Source organism: Pan paniscus, chromosome 17, assembly GCF_029289425.2.
Source record: "Pan paniscus chromosome 17, NHGRI_mPanPan1-v2.0_pri, whole genome shotgun sequence".
NCBI classification, from domain to species: domain Eukaryota; kingdom Metazoa; phylum Chordata; class Mammalia; order Primates; family Hominidae; genus Pan; species Pan paniscus.
The window spans coordinates 53,101,272-53,117,756 of record NC_073266.2 but is presented as its reverse complement, the minus strand read 5'-3'; the positions used below and the strand labels follow the sequence as shown (position 1 = coordinate 53,117,756).

At 39.2% G+C, this 16,485-nt stretch overlaps 1 long non-coding RNA gene across 2 annotated transcripts in view; it reads left to right on the top strand.

The window, feature by feature from the left end:
• LOC103783602 (uncharacterized) overlaps window positions 1-16,485 on the top strand; it is a 42,216-nt gene that overhangs the window by 2,105 nt on the left and 23,626 nt on the right. Inside the window, exon 2 of one of the 2 annotated variants that reach the window (XR_008621981.2) lies at window positions 9,718-9,871. The exons of the other annotated variant lie outside the window; for it this stretch is intronic. This is a non-coding gene — a long non-coding RNA (uncharacterized LOC103783602). The remainder of the gene's footprint in view (window positions 1-9,717; window positions 9,872-16,485) is intronic. 2 annotated transcript variants of the gene reach the window in all.

Genomic DNA, 16,485 nt, shown 5'->3' with positions numbered 1-16,485 from the left:
CATACAGGTACACTTATTTTTTTGGTAGAACAGCTTACTTTCTTTTGGCTGTATACCCAGTAATGGAATTGCTAAATCAAATGGTAGTTCAACTCTTGGTTCTTAAGAAATCTCCAAATTGTTCTCCACAGTGGCTGGACTAATTTACTTTATTAGTCTGTTTTCACACTGCTGATAAAGACATACCCGAGACTGGGCAATTTACAAAAGAAAGAGGTTCAATTGGATACACAGTTACACATGGCTGGGGAGGCCTCACAATCATGGCAGAAGACAAGGAGGATCAAGTCATATCTTACGTGGATGGTGATAGGCAAAGAGAGCTTGTGCAGGGAAACTCCCTTATGATACCATCAGATCTCGTGAGACTTATTTGCTATCACAAGAACAGCATGGGAAAGACCCGCCCCCATAATTCAGTCATCTCCCACCGGGCCCCTCCCACAACATGTGGAAATTATGGTAACTACAAGATGAAATTTGGGTGGGGACACAGAGCCAAACCATGTCATTAACATTCCCACTGGAAGTGTGTGTTTCCTTTTCCCCACATCCTCACTGGCATTTGTTGTTTTAGACTTTTAAACAGAGGCCATTGTTATTGGTGTGAGATGGTATCTCATTGTGGTTTTGGTTTGCATTTCTCTGATTAGTGATTAGTAGTGATGTTAAGCTTTTTTTTTCATGTTTCTTGGCCACTTGTATGTCTTCTTTTGAGAAGTGTCTGTTCATGTCCTTTGGCCACTTTTTAATGTGGTTATTTGTTCTTTGCTTGCTGAATTGTTTAAGTTCCTTATAGATTCTGGATATCAGGCCTCTCTGTTGGATGCATAGTTTGTGAATATTTTCTCCCATTCTGTAGGTTTTCTATTTATTCTGCTGATAGTTTCTCTTGCTGTGCTGAAGCTCTTTAGTTAGGTCCCACTTGTCAATTTTTGTTTTTGTTGCACTTGCTTTTGAGAACTTAGCCATAAATCTTTTGCCAAAGCCAATATCAAGAAAGGTATTTCCTAGGTTTTCTTCTAGGGTTTTAATAGTTTGAGGTCTAACATTTAAGTTTTTAATCCATCTTGAGTTAATTTCTGTATATGGTAATAGGTAGGGATCCAGTTTCATTCTTCTCCATATGGCTAGCCAGTTATCTATCACAACACCATTTATTGAATGGGAAGTCTTTTCCCCATTGCTTATTTTTGTCAACATTATTGAAGATCAGATGGTTGTAGCTGTGTGCCTTTATTTCTGGGTCCTCTATTCTGTTCTGTTGGTCTATGCGTCCGTTTTTGTGCCAGCACCAGGCTGTTTAGGTTACAGTAGGCTTGTAGTATAGTTTGAAGTCAGATAATGTGATGCTTCCAGCTGTGTTATTTTTGCTTAGGATTGCTTTGGCTATTCGGGCTCTTTTCTGGTTCCATATGAATTTTAGAATAGATTTTCTAAATTTGTGAAAAATGTTATTGGTAGTCTGACAGGAATAGCATTGAATCTGTAGATTTCTTTGAGCAGTATGGCCATTTTAATGACATTGATTCTTCCTATCCATGAGCATGAAATGTTTTTCTGTTTGTGTCATCTCTGATTTCTTTCAGCAGTGTTTTGTAATTCTCACTGTACAGATCTTTCATCTCCTTAGTTACTGTATTTCTAGGTATTTTATTCTTTTTGTTGCTATTATAAATGGGATTGTGTTCTTGATTTGGCTCTCAGCTTGAACATTATTGGTATATAGAAATGCTACTGATTTTTGTACATTGATTTGTATCCTGAAACTTTACTAAAGTCATTTATCAGTTCCAGGAGCCTTCTGGTGGAGTCTTTAGGGTTTTCTAGGCGTACAATCATATTATCAGTGAAGAGATAGTTTGACTTCTTCTTTTCCTATTTGGATGCCTTTTATTTCTTTCTCTTGCCTGATTGCTCTGCTAGGACTTCCAGTACTATATTAAATAGGAGTGGTGAAAGTGAGCATCCTTGTCTTGTTCCAGTTCTCAAGAGGAATGCTTCCAGCTTTTGCCCATTTAGTATGATGTTGGCTGTGGATTTGTCATAGATGGCTCTTATTATTTTGAGGTATGTTTCTTCAACGCCTATTTTGTTCAGGGTTTTTAACCTGAAGGGATGTTGAATTTTATCAAAATCGTTTTCTGTGTCTATTGAGATGATCGTATTGTTTTTGTTTCCAATTCTGTTTATGTGGTGAATCACATTTATTGATTGCATATGTCAAAACAAACTTGCATCCCAGGAATGAAGCCTACTTGATTGTGGTGAATTAACTTTTTGATGTGCTGCTGAATTCGTTTAGCTAGTATTTTGTTGAGGATTTTTTGTGTCTATATTTATCAGGGACATTGGCCAGAAGTTTTTTTTCTTCATCATCTCTCTGGCAGGTTTTGGTATCAGAATGATGCTTGCTTCATAGAATAAGTTAGGGAGGAGTCCCTCTTCTTTGATTTTTTTGGAATAGTTTCAGTAGGAAAGGTACCAGCTCTTCTTTGTGCATCTGGTAGAGTTAGGCTGTGAATCCATCTGGTCCAGGGCTTTTTTTTTTTTTTTTTTGGTTGGCAAGGCTTATTATTATTATTATTATTATTATTATTATTATTATTACTGATTCAATTTTGGAACTCATTATTGGTCTGTTCAGGGTTTCAATTTCTTCCTGGTTCAATCTTGGGAGGTTATGTGTTTCCAGGACATTATCCGTTTCATCTAGATTTTTCTAGTTGTGTACATAGAAATGTTCATAATAATCTCTGAGGAGTTTTTCTTATTTCTGTGGGGTCAGTTGTAATGTCACCTTTGTCATTTCCAATTGTGCTTATTTGGATCTTCTTTTTTCTTTGCTAATCTAGCTAGTGGTCTATCTTGTTTATTCTTTCAGAAAAACAACTTTTGGTTTGCTTGATCTTTTGTATGGATTTTTGCATCTAAATTTCTTTCAGTTCTGCTCTGATTTTAGTTATTTCTTTTCTTCTGCTAGTTTTGGTGTTGGTTTTGTCTTGTTTATCTAGTTCCTCTAGGTGTGGTGTTTGGTTGTTAATTTGAGATCTTTCCAACTTTTTGTTGTAGGCATTTGGCACTATAAACGTTCCTTTTACCGCTGCTTTAGGTGTATCCCAAAGATTCTACTATGTTGCATCTCTATTTCCATTAGTTTTAAATGATTTTTTTGATTTCTGCCTTAGTTTCATTCTTTACCCAAAAGTTATTCAGGAGCAAGTTGTTTAATTTCCATGTAATTGTGTCGTTTTGAGAGATCTTGGTATTGACTTCTATTTTTATTGCACTGTGGTCTGAGTGTGTGGTTGGTATGATTTCGATTTTTTTGAATTTAGTGATACTTGCTTTATGGTATGTAGTCAGTCTTGGAGTATGTTCCATGTGCAGATGAGGAGAATGTATATTCTGTAGTTGTTGGATGGAGTATTCTCCAGATGTCTATTAGGTCCAACTGGTCAAGTATTGAGTTTAATTCCAGAATATCTTTATTAGTTTTCTGCCTCAATGATCTGTCTAATGCTGTCAGTGAGGTTTTGGGTTTCCCACTATTATTATGTGGCTAAGTCTCTTCATAGGTCTATAAGAACTTGTTATGAATCTAGGTGCTCCAATGTTGTGTGTGTATATATTTATGATAGTTAAGTACTGCTGAATTGAACCCTTTATCACTATGTAATGCCCTTCTTTGTCCTTTTTTTTATCATTGCTGGCTTCGAGTCTGTTTTTCTGATGTAATAATAGAAACTCCTGCTCTTTTTTGGTTTCTGTTTGCATGATAGATCTTTCTCCATTCTTTTAATTTGAGCCTATGGCTGTTGTTACATGTGAGATGGGTCTCTTAAAGACAGCAGACACTTGGGTCTTTTTCTTTTATCCAACTTGCCACTCTATGCCTTTTAACTGGGGCATTTAGTCTGTTTACATTAAAGGTTAATATAGATATGTGAAGATTTGATCCTGTTGTTGTTAGCTGGTTGTTATATAGGCTTGCTTGTGTAGTTGCTTTATAGTGTCTGTGGACTATGTACTTAAGTGTGTTTTTGTGGTGGCAGGTATTGTTCTTTCATTTTCATGTTTAGCTATTCCTAAGGACCTCTTGTAAGACAGGTCTAGCGATAATGAATTCCCTTAGCACTTGTGTGTCTGAAAATGGTTTTATTTCTCCTTCACTTAGGAAGCTTAGTTTGGTAAGATATGAAATTCTTGGTTGGAATTTCTTTTCTTTAAGGATGCTGGAAAGCAGGTCCCAACTCTTCTGGCTTGTAAGGTTTCTGCTGGAATGTCCACTGTTCACCTGAAGGGGTTCCCTTTGTAAGTGACCTGTTCCTTCTCTATAGCTGCCTGTAAGATTTTTTCTGAGGTGTTGACCTTGGAGAATCTGGTAACTATGTATCTCAGGGATGGTCATCTTATATAGTATCTCGCAGGGGTTCTCTAAATTTATCGAAGTTGCATGTTGACTTCTCTAGCAAGCTTAGGGAAGTTTTCATGGGCAATATCCTCAAACATGTGTTCCAAGTTGATTATTCTTTTTTCTCTTTCAGGAGTGCCAATTAGTCGTAAGTTTGGTCCCTTTTTATAATCCCATATTTCTCAGAGGTTTTGTTCATTTTTAAAGGTTCATTTTTTCTTTATTTTTGTCTACCTGAGTTTATTTGAAGGAGGAGTCTTTGAGCTGTGAGATTCTTTCCTCAGCTTCATCTATTCTGTTGTTAATGTTTCCAAATGTATTCTGAAATTCCTGTAGTCAATTTTTCAGTTCCAGGAGTTCAGTTTTGGTTCTTTCTTAAAAAGGTTATACCATCTTTCAACTCTTGTATTATTTTACTGTTCTCCTTGGATTGGGTTTCAACTTTCTGCTGTTTTTTTTCTTTTTTCTTTCTTTTTTTTTTTTAGCTTCAACTTTCTCTCTCTTTTTTTTTTTTTTTTAGCTTCCTTGCTATCTAGATTCTGAATTCTATGTCTGTCATTTCAGCCATTTCAGTCTGGTTAACAGCCACTGCTGGGGAGCTTGTGCAATTGTTTGGAGGTAAGAAAACACTCTGGCTTTTAGAATTGCTGGAGTCCTTGTGCTAGTTCCCTCTCATCTGTGAGGGCTGGTGTTCCTTTATCTTTTGAAGTTGCTGTGATTTGGATGGGGCTTTTTATGGTCTTTATTTACCTTGAGGGTTTGACTGTAGTGTAAGTTGAGTATAGTTGATTGGCTTTGTTTCTGGATGCTTTAAGAGGGCCAAGGCTCTTTACAGGATTTTTATTTGTTGCTAAAACACTGCACTGGGTTTCACAGGCAATGAAAGCAGGAAGTATTTTTTGGTGGTGTAATTCAGGCTGCAATCAGTAGATTATGCTTAAGAGTAAGGGCTTGTACATCCCCAGGAAGCTACCAATGACTTTCTTCACAGAATTGGAAAAAAAACTACTTTAAAGTTCATATGGAACCAAAAAAAGGCCACATTGCCAAGACAATCCTAAGCAAAAAGAACAAAGCTGGAGGCATCACGTTACCTGACTTCAAACTGTACTACAAGGCTACAGTAACTAAAACAGCATGGTACTGGTACCAAAACAGAGATATAGACCAATGGAACAGAACGGAGCCCTCAGAAATAATACCATACATCTACAACCATCTGATCTTTGACAAACCTGACAAAAACAAGAAATGGGGAAATGATCCCCTATTTAATAAATGGTGCTGGGAAAACTGGCTAGCCATATGTAGAGAGCTGAAACTGGATCCCTTCCTTATACCTTATACAAAAGTTAATTCAAGAAGGATTAAATACTTAAATGTTAGACCTAAAACCATAAAAACCCTAGAAGAAAACCTAGGCATTACCATTCAGGACATAGGCATGGGCAAGGACTTCATGTCTAAAACACCAAAAGCAATGGTAACAAAAGCCAAAATAGACAAATGGGATCTAATTAAACTAAAGAGCTTCTGCACAGCAAAAGAAACTACCATCAGAGTGAACAGGCAACCTACAGAATGGGAGAAAATTTTTGCAATCTACCCATCTGACAAAGGGCTAATATCCAGAATCTACAAAGAATTTATACAAATTTACAAGAAAAAATCAACCCCATCAAAAAGTGGGTGAAGTATATGAACAGACACTTCTCAAAAGAAGACGTTTATGCAGCCAACAGACACACACAAAAAAGTTCATCATCACTGGCCATCACAGAAATGCAAATCAAAACCACAATGAGATACCATCTCACACCAGTTAGAATGGTGATCATTAAAAGTCAGGAAACAATAGGTGCTGGGGAGGATGTGGAGAAATAGGAAGACTTTTACACTGTTGGTGGGACTGTAAACTAGTTCTATCATTGTGGAAGACAGTGTAGCGATTCCTCAAGGATCTAGAACTAGAAATACCATTTGACCCAGCGATCCCATTACTGGGTATATACCTAAAGGATCATAAATCATGCTGCTATAAAGACACATGCACACGTATGTTTATTGTGGCACTATTCACAATAGCAAAGACTTGGAACCCACCCAAATGTCCATCAATGATAGACTGGATTAAGAAAACGTGGCATATATACACCATGGAATAATATGCAGCCATAAAAAAGGATGAGTTCATGTCCTTTGTAGGGACATGGATGAAGCTAGAAACCATCATTCTGAGCAAACTATCGCAAGGACAGAAAATCAAACACTGAGTGTTCTCATTCATAGGTGGGAATTGAACAATGAGAACACTTGAACCCAGGGTGGGGAACATCACACACCGGGGCCTGTTGTGGGGTGGGGGGAAGAGGGGATAGCATTAGGAGAAATGCCTAATGTAAATGACGAGTTGATGGGTGCAGCACACCAACATGGCACGTGTATACATATGTAACAAACCTGCACGTTGTGCACATGTACCCTAGAACTTAAAAGGTATAATAATAATAAGAACAAAAACAAAAACAGTAAGGGCTTGTAGACAGACTCTAGCTGAGCCATGTGCCTCTCAATGTATTTCAATGCATTGGCAGCAGTGCTCTGTCGTGGGGCAGACAGGGTTGGGAGAGAGATGATCCCCTCACCAAGTCCATTCCTGGGTCTTAAAGGAGCCCCCTCCAATCACTGGTGCCGTGCCTGCCTTTCCTTAGCCTCAAAGGCGGCTCTGGTGAGCTGTGCTCCTCCCTCCCTTTGAGGTGGTCCAAGCCAAAGATTAGGTCACCAGGAGACCCACAGCTCTCTGGAGGCCCACCAAGGTCCTCTGTGCTTGGCAGAGTCAGAGCAGGTTGTGGGGTATATCTGTAGGTGGTCTGTTGATGCAGTAGGTCAAGGGCGGGGCATCTGTGGGCAGGGCAGTGTTGTTGTGGGTATGCAGCTGGTGGGGTGCCCATGCCTCGGGTTTTTTGCCAGCAGTCAGCTGTGGGACCTGCCCAGCTCCACCCTCAATAGGGTCTCCTGATGAGCGTCCCAGAATTTGGCCTGACCAGCTTTTGTCCCAAGCCTTCTGCACCCAGATTGCTGGGCTGTTAGGCATTCAGGGCCATGAGGCCCCCCGGGGAGAGGCTGTGGCTGCCAGACAGTCTACATCCCTCCCAGACTGGCCCAGCAGAAGCAGGTACACCCAGCTCCTGTGTCAGCCCACGAACACATGCCTCACTCTTCCCAGCACTTTGAGAGTGAGGGTTCTTCCTTCACTTAAGTTCCAGCCACAGATCTCAGCTCAGTACTCCTGGGCTGCATGCTCTAACCCTGGGAGGTTAGGACTGGGTCCATGGCTTTGTCCTCTGGCCCCTCAAGGTTGAGCACCAGCCATGCGGGGGCTGGGGGTGCTCAAGGTCCTCCCAGGATGCCAACAAAAATGCTCTAGCGGTAGTTGCTAGCAAAAGCACTCTGTTGGGGCAGTGTAGGCTGTGCTTTGTGCCCGCTCCTATGGGAGTGGCCAAAAAGGGATTCTGGGATCGGTCAGTGGACAGGTGGGTGCACAGGTCAGCTATGCCCTGGTCATGCAGGAAAGACAGCCCTGCTCTCTCCAGGTTCAGTAGTCAACAAAGGTTACAGCCTCATAGAGAAATATGTAGAGCCCGGGATGAGCACCTATGGTCGTGTTTTGTTACAGCTGTCCCCATGCAACCCCCGCTGGGTTCCACAGAGGCTCAAACTCTATCTCTGCTGACTCTCCAGGTAGTTCTCCCTGCCAACTCATATGTCCATGGGGTTATAGGGTCTCCTGCAGCTAGGATCTTGGAGATCTGTAATGAGAATGGGCTGGTCTGCAGTTACTTCATCCATCCCTTTCTTAGGAGTTGTTCAGGGCCAGGAATAAGTTTCAGAGCTTGGCAACCCCATGCAGGGTTCCCAGCTTCCTCTCTCTTCAGCCCTGGTATCTGCATCATCTCTCCATTGACTCTCAGTGCTTTCTCCCCAAAGATCTGTTCAAAGTATGATGGTTTACTCTATATTTTGGTCTCTCTTGGTGGAAGATGCTGTTCCTGGCTGCATCTAGTTGGCCATTTGTCCCTCTCTTGCACTTTTTAATTACATTTATTCCTAAATATTTTATTTTGACACTATTTTAAATGGAATTTAAAAAATTTTCAGTTTTGAACTGTTCATTGATGGTGTATGTAAATACAACTGAGTTTTGTATTTGATCTTTTATCCTGCAACCTTGCTGAACTCATTTATTAGTTCTCATAGTTTTTTAGTGGGTTCCCTGAAATTTTCTAGACACAAAATGATGTCATCTGCAAAAGCAGTTTTATTTCTTCCTCTTCAATCTGGGTGCGTTTTCTTGACTAGTTGTTCTGGCTAGAACTTTCAGTACAATGTTGAATAGATGTGGCAAGAATAGACATCCTTGTCATGTTCCTGATCTTAGGGGAAAAGCATCCAGTCTTTCACCATTAAATATGATGATAGCTGTGGACTTTTCATTGGGGCCCTTTATCAAATCGAGGACATTCCCTTTTAGTCCTGGTTTTGTTTGTTTTAACCGTAAAAGGGTATTGGATTTCCTGTTCTTTATTAAGATGATCATGTGGCTTTTGCTCTTTATTCTATTAACATGGTGTATCATATGGATTGATTTTCAAATGTTAAAACAACTTTGCATCCATAGGATAAATGCCACTTCATCATGGTGTATAATCCTTTTAATATGCTGCTGCATTTGGTTTACTAGTATCCTGTAGAGGCTATTTGCATCTACAGGCACACCTCAGAGATATTGCAGGTTCAGTTCCAGACAACGGCAGTAAAGTGAATATTGCATTAATAAAGTGAGTCACACAATTTTTTGTTTCCCAGTGCATATAAGTTATGTTTACTCTATACTGTAGCCTACTAAGTGTGCAATACCATTATGTCTAAAAACAAAACAATGTATATTCTTAATTAAAAATACTGCTAAAAATGCTAATGTTCACCTGAGTCTTTAGTGAGTCCCAATCTTTTTGCTAGTGGAGAGTCTTGCCTCAATGTTGATGGCTGTTGACTGTTCAAGGTGGTGGTTGCTGAAGGTTGGGTGGTTGTAGAAATTTCTTAAAATAAGACAATGAAATTTGCTACATTGATTGAGCCTTCCTTTCACAGAAGATTTTTCCTGATGCTATATGATAAAATCTTACCCACAGCAGAAGTTCTTTCAAAATTGGGGTTGATTTTCTTAAACCCTCCCTCTGCTTTATCAACTAACTTTATGGAATATTACAAATCTTTTGTTGTCATTTCTACTATGTTCACAGCATTTTCACCACGAGGATTTCATCTCAAGAAAACATTTTCTTTGCTCATCCATAAGAAGCAACTCTTCATCAATTCAAGTTTTATGATGAGATTGCAGTATTCAGACACATCTTCAGGATAATTGTAGTTCTCTTGCTATTTCTACATCTGCAGGTATTTCCTCTACTGAAGTTTTGGATCCCTCAAAGTCACCCATGAAGGTTGGAATCAACTTCTTCCAAACTCCTGTTCATGTTGGTATTTGACCCCCTCTCATGAATTATGAATGTTCTTAATGGAATTTAGAATGGTGGATCCTTTTCAGAAGGTTTTCAATTTACTTTGCCCAGGTCTATCAGAGAAATCACTATCCATGACAGCTATAGCCTTATGAAATCTTATTTCTTAAATAATAAGACTTGAAAGTCTGAATTAATCCTTGGTCATGGGCTGCAGAATGAATGTTGTGTTAGCAGGCATGAAAATATTAATCTTGTTTTACATCTCCATCAGAGCTCTTGGGTAACTAGGTGCACTGTCAATAAGCAGTAATGTTTTGAAAGGAATCTTTTTTTCTGAGCAGTAGGTCTCAACAGTGGGCTTAAAATATTTAGTAAACCATGCTATAAACAGATATGCTGTCATCCAGGCTTTGTTGTTCTACTTGTAGAACACAGTCAGAGTAGATTTAGCATAACTCTTAAGGGCACAAGGATTTCTGGAATGGTGAATGAGCATTGGCTTCAACTTAGTGTCACCAGCTGCAACAGCCCCTAACAAAAGAGTCAGTCTTTACTTTGAAGACAGGTATCAACTTCTCCTCTCTACCCATTAAAGTCCTAGATGCCATCTTCTTCCATTTTAGGCTAGATGCCTAAAATCAACAGAAGGCTCTTTTGTCTATATTGAAAATCTGTTTAGTGTAGCCACCTTCTTCAATGATCTTAGATTTTCTGGATAACTTGCTGCAGCTTCTGTATTCGCACTTGATGTTTCACCTTACACTTTTATGTTATGGAGATGTCTTCTTTCCTTATACCTCATGAACAACCTCTTATTTTCAAACTTGTTACTTCCGCAGCTTCCTCTCTGCTCTGTCTTTATAGAATTGGAGACAGCTATGGCTATGTTCTGAATTAGGATTTTGCTTAAGGAAATGTTGCAGTTGGTTTGATCTTCTATCCAGACCATTAAAACTTTCTCCATATCAGCAATAAGGCTATTTTGCTTTCCTATCGTTTGTGTATTCACTGGAGCAGCATTTTAAATATCCTCCAGGCACTTTTCTTTTGCATTCACAACTTGGCTAACTGGTGCAAGAGGCCTAGTTTTTGGATTATCTCAGCTTTCAACATGGCTTCCTCACTAAGCTTAATCATTTCTAGCTTTCAATTTAAAATGAGAGATATGTGAATCTTCTTTTCACTCTAACACGTAAGAGACCAATGTAGGATTATTAATTGGCCTTATTTAAAAATTGTTGTGTCCCAGGGAATAAAGAGGGCTGAGGAGAGGGAGAGAGACAGCAGAAGGACCAATGAGGGTAACAGTCCACATGCAAGCACACATGCATGCACACACACACAATTTATCATTTAAGTTCATCCTCTCATACGGGTGTAGTCTGTGATGCCCCCAAACAATTACAATAGTATCATCAAATACCACTGAACCCTGTAACAGATATTCTAATAATAAAAAAGTTTGAAATATTGCAAGAATTACCAAAATGTGACACAGAGACATGAAATTAGCACACACTGTTGGAAAAATGGCACTGTGAGACTTGCTTGATGCTGGGTTGCCACAAACCTTCAATTTATTAAAAAAACACAGTATCTGCAAAGTACAATAAGATGAGGGTATACCTGTATATTCATCAGAAATACTGGTCTTTAGCTTGTTTTGTTTTCCCTTGTTATGTCTGTCTGGCTTTGGTATCAGGGTAATGCTGGCTTCATAGAATAAATTGAGAACTGTTCCCTCTTCTTTTTGTAAGAGTTTGTGAATGATTGTTGTTAATTCTTCTTTAAACGTTTAGTAGATGTATTAGGTTGAATAGTGTATCCGAATTTCATCTATTCAGAATATCAGCATGAGACTCAATTTAGAAATATGATTTATATTAATTTCCTGGGGCTGTTGTAACAAAGTACTATAAATTGAGTGGTTTAAACCACAATAATTTTTGACTGTTTTGGAGGTTAGGTGCCTAAAATCAAGGTGTTGGCAGGGTTGGTTCTTTCTGAGGATTGTGAGGGGTTATCTGCTTCATGCCTCTCCTAGGTTGTGGTAGATTCAGACACCCTTTGGTTTGTGGATGGTGTTTCTCTGTATCTGCACATCATCTTCCTTCTCTATGTGTCTGTGTCATTTCCCCTTTTAATAAGGCCATCAGTCATACTGGGCTAGGGTTCACTGTAATGATCTCATTTTAATTTGCTTACCTCTGTAAAGACCCGACTTCCAAATAATGTCACATTCTGACATATTAGTGGGTAGGACTAAACATGTCTTTCTTACCAGTGGACACAATTCGACTCATTGCAGAGTCTATGCAGATCCAGTTAAGACAAGGTCATAATGGATTAAAGTGGGCTATAAATTCAATGTAACTAGTGTCCTTATAAGAGGAGGCAGAGAAGAAAGACACAAAAACATGCAGAGAGTAATGCCAAGTGAAGACAATGGCAGAGATTGGAGTGAGGCATCTGACAAGCCAAGAATTACCAGCAACCACAGAATGGAGAAAATAAGAGTCTCCTTCAGGGCCTCCACTCTCTATCTTCTCTCCTTCCAGGTCAATGCATGTATTTGATCATCAAGGCTGTTTTTTTTTTTTTTTATCCCTTTATCTTTTTTCTCTGTGGTTCAGTTTGGACATTTTTTATTGACCTATGCTCAAGTTCACTGATCCTTTCTTGTGTGTGTCCAATTTGCTGTAAATCCCAATGAATTTTTGATTTTAGATACTTTTTTGGTTTTAGGATTTTTTTCCCCGTTTTCAGACCTCTTCTGAAACTTCCCATTATTGTACTTATTATATCCACATTTCTCTGTATACATTTTTAAAACACTGATACTTATTTTGAATAATTTGTCTGCCAATTCCAACATCTAGGTTACTAGTGGGTCTGCTTTTTATTGACTATTTTCAAAAATAATTAATAAAATAGCCACTTTATTAGATGTGGTCGGTTTCCATTTTGTAGTTGGCTCTAGAAACAGCCCTAAGGTCTTAGAAATGGTCTTAATTTCTACACATGCCCTTCTTGGATTTCACCATAAAGTTAACAGTGTTTACCAAGCCCCTCCAAATTTGAACTTCGACCTCTGTTTGTGGTGCTGGGCAACTGCTGAGACTGCTGCTCAGATCTTTCTGCCTTCCGGTGGTTGTTTTTCTCTGACCTTCTTGGAGTTTCATCCTGTGCACACTATTTAATCAGCCAACCATCTGAGGGAAGTTTGTATGTAGATTTGGGGACTTCTTTTTCTGACTCCTTGCAGTCTAGGATTTCCTTCCTCAATTTCCAGCCTGTTTGCTCTCAAATAAGATCTGACTCCTCAGCCTAATATTATTCGTCACCATCTGCATGAACTCTACCTTCAGTGTGCTGAGTGCATGGTGGATGCTCTCTGGGGAAAAGCTGAGATCTTATCCAGTGAACACCTTTTTAACAGGGGTCAAATGCCCTACAGTTTCTGTTCACTCACATGGGGCATCACTCTTTAAATAATATTTTGTTCCAAATTATTAAGTTACTAAGCTTTAGTCTGATACAAGCTAGTCTCACACTGCCAGAAGCTACAATTAATTTTTGTTTATATTCACACATGATGGCTTACTTACTCTTTTTGATAGTAATTTCGTATCTGAATTTAGTTAGTGGGAGTATGGGGGTGGGGTTGACAGGTTTTTTTTTTTTTTTCCCCCAAAGGACTTTATTCTCTTTTTTTTTTAGAGAGTCTTGCTCTTTTGTTCAGGCTGGAGTGCAGTGTCGTGACCCCGGCTCACTGCAACCTCCACCTCCCAGATTCAAGTAATTCTCATGCCTCAGCCCCCCAAGTAGATAGGACTACAGGTGGGCGCCACCACACTGGATAATTTTTGTATTTTAGTAGAGATGGGATTTCGCCATGTTAGCCAGGCTGGTCTCAAACCCTGGCCACAAGTGATCCACTCACCTTGGCCTCCCAAAGTGCTGGGATTAAAGGTGTGAGCCATGTGCCCTGCCAAAACTTGTTTTATTCTGATGGTTTTCAGGAAGTGGTATAAATCTAAGATTCACTTTATTTTCTTGATCTGCAGACTTCATGAATGTGGCATTAAATCCCTGATCTCTGTGAAAGGAGGCCTATGATTACAGAGGCAGCACCATCATCTCATTTACTACCTGGAAAAGGGGCAAAGTCAGTCAGATTACCCTTTGGTTTCCTTTTCAAGAGGCTGACTTCCCTATCCACCCTTCACTTGTAGGTGTTAACACCTGTTAATATTCCAACTGAAGATGCAGGGATTTTTGGTTGTTTGTTTTTGTTGAGACAGAGTCTCACTCTGTTGCCCAGGTTGGAGTGTAGTGGTGTGGTCTCGACTCACTGCAACCTCTGCCTCCAACCTCTGCCTCCCGGGTTCAAGCGATTCTCCTGTCTCAGCCTCCTGAGTAGCTGGGATTATGGGCGTGTGCCACCACGCCCAGCTAATTTTTGCATTTTTAGTAGAAATGGGGTTTCACCATGTTGGCCACGTGAAATTCGAACTCCTGACCTCGGGTGATCTACACACCTCGGCCTCCCAAACTGCTGGAATTACAAGCGTGAGCCACCATACCCAGCTGTTATCTTTGGTTTAATTCCCCAACTTTGTTCAGGCCCAAGGCCTAAGCTCCCGTTCCCCAAACTCTAGGCATTATACTTCGTTCTTAGAAGAGGAAGGGCTTTCATATATAAGAGTTACAATTATCACCCAAGTTCATGTTTATCATTTTTCAAATTTGGCATTTAGGAATTTTCCATATTTTCTGCTGAGTTCAGCATTCCACTTTAAAGTACATTTGCAGTAACTTATTCAGCCTTTGGGTGTTTTGTAGCAGTGCAGGACTTTTCAGAAAACCTTGATGCCAGCAGGGTGAATACCTTCATCACTTTCCCCAGCACTTTATTGAGGCATAATTTAAATACAGTAAAATGCATATATCCCAAGTATACAGCTCACTATATTTTAAAATATATACACACACACATATATATATGTGTGTATGTTACCAGTACTGCAATCGAGATATAGAACATTCCATCATTCCAGAAAGTTCTATGCTCTTCTTCAGTCTATACTCACCCCCAAAGATAACCATTCCATATTTGTTTTTGAGCTTTATAAATGGAATTTGTCTAGCTTTTTTTGTTCAACGTTTTTAAGATTTATCTACATTGTTTTGCCAGTATATCATTATTATTTTTAGAGACAAGGTCTCAATCTGTCACTTAGGCTGGAGAGCAGTGGCATGATCACAACTCACTGCAGCCTTGAACTCTTGGGCTCAAGGGATCCTCCCACTTCAGCCTGCTGAGTAGGTGGGACTATAGGCGTGTACCACCATGCCCAGCTGATTTTTAAATTTTTCTGTCGAGATGGTGCCTTGCCATCTTGCCCAGGATGGTCTTGAACTCCTGGGCTCAAGTGATCCTGCCTTGGCCTCCCAAATTGTTAGGATCACAGGTGTTAGCTATTAAGCCCAGCCCATTCTTTCAATTGCAGACTAGTATCCAATGTATAAACATACCATTACTTGATTATCTATTAGCTTGTTGGTGGATATTTGGGTAGTTTTCAGATTGGGAATATTATAAATAAAATTGCTATTCTTGTACAAGTCTTATTGTAAAAACATACCCTCATTTATCTTGGGTAGATCTTTAGAAGTGGAATCACTAAGTCACAGGGTAGGCATTATGTTTATCTTTGTAAAGCAACCGGCAAACTGTTTCCTGAGGTGATTAAACCATCTTAGATTTCTATCAGTTGTTCCACATTCTCACCATTTGGTGGGTATGCAGTGGTATTTCCTTGTGGTTTCATTCTACATTCCCTGATGGCTGATGTTTGAGTGCCATTTCCTATGCTACTCCTGCATCTGGAGAGCTTCGGTGAAGTATGTATTCAACTCACTCATTGTTAAACTGGGTTGCTGTTACAATGGTTTTAAAATGTTCTTTGCTTTCCTTTGTTAGTTCTGTGTATTGTGAATATTTTCTCTTAGGCCGTGGCTTGCCTTTTCACTTTAAAAGTATCTTTTTGATGAGAAGTATCTAATTTTGATGAAATCTGTCAGTTTTTTTGTTTAACCTTCCTGAGATGTCTTCGCCTAAGATATCCTTGTCTACCCCAATGTCATGAAGATAGTCTGTTTCCTTTTACAAGATTTATTGTTTTGCCATTCACATTTAGTTCTATAATCCATTTTGAATAAACTGTGCACGGTATGAAGAAGGCATTAACATTGCTTTTTCCCAGACATCCAGTTACTTCAACTCCAACTGAAAAATCTTCCCTTTTTCTATTGAATAGCTTGTTTTTGTTGAAAAGCCAATAACCATATACATGTGGGTCTATTTCTGGACATGTCTATTTCTATTTGTTGTTTATCCTAACTCTAGTACCATACTCTCTTAACTGTTGTAGCTTTAGAGCAAGTCTTGACATTGGGTAGTACAAGTGCTCCAATTTTATTTTTCTTCTTCAAAATTATCTTGGCTACTTAGAATCTGTTGCATTTTCATATATGTATTTG